Source organism: Oncorhynchus masou, unplaced genomic scaffold (genome assembly GCF_036934945.1).
Source record: "Oncorhynchus masou masou isolate Uvic2021 unplaced genomic scaffold, UVic_Omas_1.1 unplaced_scaffold_9637, whole genome shotgun sequence".
Classification (NCBI taxonomy): Eukaryota; Metazoa; Chordata; class Actinopteri; order Salmoniformes; family Salmonidae; genus Oncorhynchus; species Oncorhynchus masou.
This window is the reverse complement of record NW_027016138.1, coordinates 1-8331: the sequence shown is the minus strand read 5'-3', so window position 1 is coordinate 8331 and position 8331 is coordinate 1. Positions and strand designations below refer to the sequence as shown.

The following is an 8331-nucleotide window of genomic DNA, read 5'->3' as shown; positions in this document are numbered from 1 at the left end:
ATTATTCTAAGCATTTGAGTTGTTTGGCTTCCACGTCTGAGTTGATGACCACTAGCGTTACTTTAAAGTTTAAAGTTAACCTCCAATCTGAATAAGGGACCAAATAGTTAACTGTGTATTAAAGTAGTCAAGTTAACTGGCCCCAATATTTTTGTTCCTTTAAAATGGGTGGGATGATATGTACACAAAGTTCTGTAATTTCTAAACAGTTCACCTGATATGGATGAAAATACCCTCACTGTCCCAATTGGAGCTCATTGTATTTTTATAGTTGGCTAAGAATATAATGAAATATAACAGAATAAATGACACACAAAATAATATATTTCTCCTGCATGGCAATGTGTGGAACTGCCATCCATATAAATAAAGAGCCCATGCCAAGTCCATGGTTTTTTAAATTCAATTTTTATCCTCTTCTCTTTCCGAACCTCTGTTTTGTTAGGGAGCAGGGGTAGGGTCTCAAGTTGAGTATCTTCATTATTTATACCCGTAGAAAATAATAGCGTTCTATAGTTTTAGAATCGTTTGAGTCTCGTGTTCAAATTTCACATCCTCCTTTGGGCTTTTGGAGTTGCATTTATGCAATTGAGCCAAAATAATAGACGTTTACCTGATTTAGGCTACATAAAAGCATACTAAATGTTTCTGAGCAGCGATAGATGGAGCTGTGCCACCTCTACTTATTTAGAATTAACCTAATATACAGACATTCAGTGAAACTAAATCACTTTAAGGCGAGTCACATGTTGGTTGGGAGTGGGCCTAGGCTACGAAGCGACAGCAAGTGAAGAGCAAAATAATCTGTTAGTTAAACTACATAACATGCTGGCAAAATGTTCTGATCAATGCAAAATAATGAGCCAACTAGACAAGATAATTGTGAGCAGCACTCGCCTCAACTTAGCTAACATTTCCACAGCCTAACCAATATCCAAATGGCGATTCGGTAAAAATATTCACGTTTGTCTCAACAGTGCTGAAATAGTGACTCCACACAGTTAGGTTAATGCTTTGAATAGTTTATAACAATTGATTATTATTATTATTATTATTATTATTTTGAACCTTTATTTAACCAGGCAAGTCAGTTAAGAACAAATTCTTATTTTCAATGATGGCCTAGGAACAGTGGGTTAACTGCCTGTTCAGGGGCAGAACGACAGATTTGTTCCTTGTCAGCTCGGGGGTTTGAACTTGCAACCTTCCGGTTACTAGTCCAACGCTCTAACCACTAGGCTACCCTGCCGACTTTGGGAGTTTCAGTAAGCAACAATTTGATGCCTTCAATTGCATTAGCCTGTTTTATTCCATATTTTCTTTGTCATTCAGTGATATTTATTCCCACTGTAAGTCTTTATGGATCCATCCAGTTGTGGTTGAGGAAACAACAGTGCGTGTGGTGGGCGACGAGATGAAGTGACATGCCTCGCAAAGTTTACAACTGCCAGGATGATAGTAGTTAGCTGCCTAGCAACCACCAAGAGCGTGCCAATACCGCCGAAGCATTACGTCTACGGTTCATACTCGGCCGTACGCTGAACTTTCCCGAGATCATTACTAGGTCGGTTGGCGGAAATATATAACTAAAAGTTGGTGGGATGCTGAAGAGGGCGAGAAAAAATGTCTTGGTTTGAAAGGTGTATAACCCAAGTTTGTTATTTCTCTCCTGCCTCCAGATTACAGTACTTCGCCAGAGGGCTGCAGGTGTACATTCGCCAGCTGCGAGTTGCCCTGCAAGGCAAGACTGAGACGCACTGAAGACCGAAGAGGTAGCTATGTATTATGGCTGTTGTTTTGGTCTCCAATGATAAGTCACTAGTTTTGTTTCTTCTTGACAAGCCTCACAGTTGTTCTGATTTCAATGAAGCGCTGTAGACCGCTTTTCTATTGTGAGTATTCCCTGATGGTTATATTCTCTTTCCATCTCAGAACAAGATCAAAGTGGTGGCTCTGAAGATCACCAACAACATCAACGTTCTGATCAAGGTGAGGCGTTCGAAACACTTGGTCGACCCTGAAACGCACTTGGTCGACCCTGAAACACTAGCTGACATTCTCATTACTGTTCCCTTTCTTTGCAGGATCTCTTCCACAACCCACCGTCGTACAAGAGCAGTGTCACGCTGTCCTGGAAGCCTGTCCAGAAGGCTGAGACTGTAGCGTAAGCCTCTTTCAATGTTGTCACGGGGAATCTGGTGACCCAGAATATCGGGTTTCTGGCGAGGTGTTCTTTAACAGTCTTAAAGATGCATTACGCTGTCAAAAATCTAACTGGGTCAGATGTTTTCAGATCTCCAAAAGTAGTCCGTCAGGGGGAGTTCAGTGCCAGGCCGTCTGTTTTGTAAATTGGAGTGTAATGTTCATTCATGGGATTCAGTCTCATCTCAACGGACCTGCCCATATCAATGACTGATGAATGGATTTGTAATACATTATACAGGGACACGATCAACTTGTTAGTGGCAAATCTTCAGATATAAAACACCATTAGATCAGGTCACCTGGGGTCATAACACTGTGACCTTTGCCCACCACAGTCTGAAGCGCCCGTCCGGGGAGGATATGGGTGCAGGCAGTACCATGAAGAAGCAGCTGTCCCCCCCCCTGCCCCGGAGGGATGCACGGCAGATCTACAACCCCCCCAGTGGCAAGTACAGCGCCACCATCGGCAACTTCTCTAACGGTGAGGGTGGCACACTGAGCCATAGCTGGGCTTTTAGGGGCACCGGGTGGATGACCGACGTTGCGCAGACATATGTTTTTCTCATATTGTCTGACGTTTTGTCTCTTCTACATAAGTAGAATGATCTTGGTGTAACTTAGTCACTCTGGGAGAGATGATGTACTGACTGAACTGTGGTCATGTTTTGGGGGCCTACTGAGCCTCTCCAATGTGTGTGTTGGATATTGTTCACTTCCACCGTGTATTGTGCCACGTACCCTCTTTCTGGATACTTGAGTGACCGAGGTGCACATGCTAATGATTTGATGCTAGAATGTACCGGGTTCAAAGGATAGTTATATAAACTGGGTCGTTTGAGGCCTGAATGCTGAATGACTGACAGCCATGGTATAACAGACCGTATACCACAGGTATGACAAAACATATTTTTACGGCTTTAATTATGTTGGTAGCCTGTTTGTAATAACAATAAGACACCTCAGGTTGTGTTATATGGCCAAAATACCACGGCTAAGGGCTGTGTCCAGGCACTACACATCGCAGAGTCACACAGCCCTTAGCAGTGGTATTTAGCCATAAGCAATAAGGCCCGAGGTGGTGTGGTATATGGCCAATATACCACGGCTAAGGTTGTACTTAATGCGGAGTGCCTGGACACAGCCCTTAGCAGTGGTATTTAGCCGTAAGCAATAAGGCCTGAGGTGGTGTGGTATATGGCCAATATACCACGGCTAAGGTTGTACTTAATGCGGAGTGCCTGGACACAGCCCTAAGCCGTGGTATATTGGTCATATAACACAAACCTGAGGTGCCTTACTGCTTAATTAACCCAAATCAGGCATTGTTTTCAAGCTGAGCCCTCTGTTTCATGTGAGCAGTTGAGAAATCTGCAACTGAATGGGAGGGAATGTCTCCATATTACAATCCTTTTGAGCTATGACACACATGAATTAACACCGTTAGTTTTTCCTTTTATAGGCTGTTGGATCCCTTCAAAGTAAGGCCCAGAGGTTATTCCTGGCCAGGTCTAACAGTCAGGAAAATCTCCTGGCCCTTATGATGATTGTTCATACTGATCCCCTGTCTGTTGTGCCTGTCTTGTGATTCCAGAGCAGCGTGGAGGCTTCAGGGGCGGCCGGGGGAGAGGATTCGGAGGCAGGGGTCGAGGCCGAATCTACTGAGTCCACCATCACACACACACACACACTACACACACTGAACTGCAGCACATCAGGATCCCTGCCGTAACCAAGGGGGTCTCCATGACCACCGCTCCTCAACCTGTGTCCACTTGTTCTTTTTCCTCCGCCTCCAAACACCTGTGCAAAGGAAGTTGTTGTTTTTTTGGTCGTTTCCTGCCCTCAGAGTAAATCCACTTCAAGGAGACTGGGATTTGGACTTTCCTACCTGACATTTCCACCCTCACACTCTTGCCTGGTGAAGCGATTGTTCAAGTAGATCCTTGTGGTTTTAGTTTTTTATTAGTATTTTTGTGGAACCAGAGACTGACAAGTTGTACCTGATTTGATATTTTTGTCAGAAGAAAAAAAAAGTTTTATAAACTGTTGACAAATGCATTCTCTTTTTATTTCTTTAAAAAAAAATCGAGCTTGGATTTGGATTGGCCTTCTCTCTTCGCTACTTTGTATGAATCCAAATTTTTTCATCTGAATTTTTTTTTTTATCAAACTTGTATTGATGTCTCCACCACCATGCCCTTTTGTTTGTGTAAAACCTTGTTAAAATAAGACAATTACATTGAAAACCAATGTATTCTGAATTTTTAGGTAGTAGGAAAAACTAGATTATTTCCTCTGCAAACAGGCTGTGTGACGCCGAATAGATGATTATTAAAGTAATTTTGTTTTATTGGACATTGGGTGTCTTTTGAATCAGTCAAGGCAGATTTAGGACTTGGGAGTTCAATTTTAATTAACTCCCAAGTAGCTTTTCTACTAAATTTAAATGAGTTTAGAGTCTCAATTTGAGTTTTCCATTCATGTTTTGCATGCTTTTATTTTTATTAAATATTTCTCCCCATGTTATTTAAAAACTTTTGGATTAAAAAAAGGAAATCAAATCTGATTGGAATACATGATCAATTTATTTGAGTATTTTTCTACCAAATGGTCCTTCAAAGCTTTTCCTCACTATGCAGTATACAGAAGTTGACCTGTGTTGTAGGTTCTCTGCTGTATAGTTGGTGGTGTATCGCCTATATAGTTAATCAATGCAAAAGACACAACAGACTCCTGGGGTGCATTCGGGTTGAAGGAAACAGCAACGCTGGAAGCAAACATACCTCCAAGCTTGTGGTGCTTGGTATGTACTGTTATTAATTGTTGCTACAAAGAAAAGACCAACTGAACACAACCCCCTGTTTTAGCTTGTATTGAGCTTCACTTGCTAGGATTTGTTCATTTGATTTGATTTAACTTTTTTTTGTAAAAGAACTGGTGTTTTCTGAAGCCCAAGTGACCTTGCTGTCAAAGGAAGAGTAAGGTATCTTGAAGGAAATTACATCCCACTGTTTCCTGTAGATCTGAGAGGAATTAATATATATTCATGTTATGGTGGATTGCTTCGTCCTGCCTTGTGATTTGCTGGGTATAAATATTAACATATTGCTTCCACCTGACCAATCCGCTCAGTTCCACAGCAGTGACGTACTCCCTTTCACCCACAGCACCACAGGAAGGAATGGCTTGACTTGGTTTCTATAGAGATTTAATAATATTGGTGTGTTAAATGTATTTCATTTTCCTAGCTAAAATATTACTGTGACCTTTTTATCTAAAGGTGACACAAACATTTGTGCTTAGGTTGCTGATGATTCTGAAGCCTCTCAAGCTTCCCCCTAACCCTTTTCTTCAGCACCTTGGAAAGGGTTTTGACGAGATACTATAGTATACAAAGTATGTCAGAATTGACTTTTCGTAGCAGGTTAGGAGAATTAACGTAATGGCTTAAGGTTGGGGTTAGCTTCAAAGCAAAAACAATATCTGCTTTTTGATGTCTATTTGACCAACTAATCTATCCAAGCTTGGAGAGAATGACAGCAGCAAAGTGAAAATGGAAACTTGCAGAGGAAGACATGAAACGGTTGTTGAAGAGGCCTCCACCAAACACATGGCAGCTGTTGGAGAGGCCTCCACCGAACAGCACAACATGGCAGCTGTTGGAGAGGCCTCCAACGAACAACACATGGCAGCTGTTGGATAGGCCTCGATCGAACAACACATGGCAGCTGTTGGATAGGCCTCGATCGAACAACACATGGCAGCTGTTGGATAGGCCTCGATCGAACAACACATGGCAGCTGTTGGAGAGGCCTCCAACGAACAACACATGGCAGCTGTTGGAGAGGCCTCGACTGAACAACATATAGCAGGGCCTCTCCAAGGGCTTGTTGAGTAGAGTGAACAGAATCTTACAGCAACAGAAAGACTAGCCGAATTTATGGTAGTCCAGTCGTTGTGTGTTTGTCAGGAAAACATGACCGCTATATAGATTGTAAGTAATCGTTTGCATTTCTGTGTGTAGTCAGAGAGCGATGTGGGTCTTTTTAAACCCAAAGTGAAAGAAGGACAAGTGGAAAAGGGCAGCATAGACACCTTTATGCTTCTCTCCTCATCACTCCCTCCCTCTCGGTCTGTCCTGGACTCCTCCTCCCACTTTTCACCTTCCCTCTCCCCCTCTGTTTAGTCCTGGCTCAGACCCTTTCATCAACTGGAGAGGGGAGGAAGGGAGAGCTAATTTTAGCTAAGGCCCTGCTATCTGGGTTCCACATTTTATATTTTCCTCCTCCCCCCTTCTCTATTCTGTCCCTTCCTCTCTCCCCCTCTTCTCACTCTCCCGAGTTCCCCCCCCCACTCTTCTCCTGTCAGGTTTGCTTGGTGCTCTTTTTCCCCCTCTTTTGTCTCCCGAATGACACCCAGTTCCCTACATAGTGGTCAGAAGTAGTGTTCTGTACAGGGAATAGGGTGCCATTGGGATATATCCTGACTCCATTCCTGCATCACCCCTTCTTTCTTTCCCTCCAGCTCCCCCAGCGTCGGGACTGAGTGGGGAGAACTGCTTTGAAGTAGGGAGAGTAGAATCTGGCGTCCAATAATTGAAGGAGCTAAAAATAGCGGCTGCCTTGTTAAGAAAGCTCTTTTATTTTACACACCCGGATGGAGTGCCGACTCTCTCTTGCTCACGCATCGCACACATGCTGGCCCGGTTTGACACGCGTTCACAGTGGGAGCTACAGGTCTGCATGTGGGAGACACGTGTGTTGGAGGAGGGGGCGGTTCTTTCTCTCCTCTCATATTTCCGAATCGGGTGGTCGTTTCAATTCCTCACCTCTTTATCTGAATAGTTCGTTTCTCAGTGAAGCAGAAGACGACGACTTGTAGGAAATGCCCGACAACGAACTGATGAACATCAATACCAAGGTGGTTTATTGTGTTCATATTGTCAAGGTGTGGTTTCTATGGTTTAGATTTCTCAATTGAGCTAATGACTTAATATTAAATGTATTATCTTATCAATCATAGCCTCCTGAATTAAGAACTTTCTTGTGATTGAAATCAAACTAGTGTTGGCCGCCAGCTAGCTCTCTCTTTTACATGCTGTATCAATTAGCCTGAGGACAAGATCAATTAGCCTGAGGACAAGATCAATTAGCCTGAGGATGAGGTTTAGATCAATTAGCCTGAGGATGAGGTTTGGATCAATTAGCCTGAGGAAGAGGTTTAGATCAATTAGCCTGAGGAAGAGGTTTAGATCAATTAGCCTGAGGAAGAGGTTAAGATCAATTAGCCTGAGGAAGAGGTTAAGATCAATTAGCCTGAGGAAGAGGTTCAGATCAATTAGCCTGAGGATGAGGTTCAGATCAATTAGCCTGAGGAAGAGGTTAAGATCAATTAGCCTGAGGAAGAGGTTAAGATCAATTAGCCTGAGGATGAGGTTCAGATCAATTAGCCTGAGGAAGAGGTTCAGATCAATTAGCCTGAGGATGAGGTTAAGATCAATTAGCCTGAGGAAGAGGTTAAGATCAATTAGCCTGAGGATGAGGTTCAGATCAATTAGCCTGAGGATGAGGTTCAGATCAATTAGCCTGAGGAAGAGGTTAAGATCAATTAGCCTGAGGAAGAGGTTAAGATCAATTAGCCTGAGGAAGAGGTTCAGATCAATTAGCCTGAGGAAGAGGTTAAGATCAATTATCCTGAGGAAGAGGTTAAGATCAATTAGCCTGAGGAAGAGGTTCAGATCAATTAGCCTGAGGAAGAGGTTCAGATCAATTAGCCTGAGGAAGAGGTTAAGATCAATTAGCCTGAGGAAGAGGTTCAGATCAATTAGCCTGAGGAAGAGGTTAAGATCAATTAGCCTGAGGAAGAGGTTCAGATCAATTAGCCTGAGGATGAGGTTCAGATCAATTAGCCTGAGGAAGAGGTTAAGATCAATTATCCTGAGGATGAGGTTCAGATCAATTAGCCTGGAGGAAGAGGTTCAGATCAATTAGCCTGAGGAAGAGGTTAAGATCAATTATCTGAGGATGAGGTCTAGATCAATTAGCCTGAGGATGAGGTTCAGATCAATTAGCCTGAGGAAGAGGTTAAGATCAATTAGCCTGAGGAAGAGGTTAAGATCAATTAGCC

General features: G+C 43.0%; 1 long non-coding RNA gene across 1 annotated transcript; it reads left to right on the top strand.

Moving 5' to 3' along the window:
* The first annotated feature begins 1668 nt into the window (after window positions 1-1668).
* On the top strand, window positions 1669-4771 carry LOC135538427 (uncharacterized). Its single transcript, XR_010455421.1, has 5 exons — window positions 1669-1772; window positions 1933-1989; window positions 2085-2164; window positions 2541-2686; window positions 3797-4771. It is a non-coding gene; the product is annotated as an uncharacterized LOC135538427 (long non-coding RNA).
* The last annotated feature ends 3560 nt before the right edge of the window (window positions 4772-8331 follow it).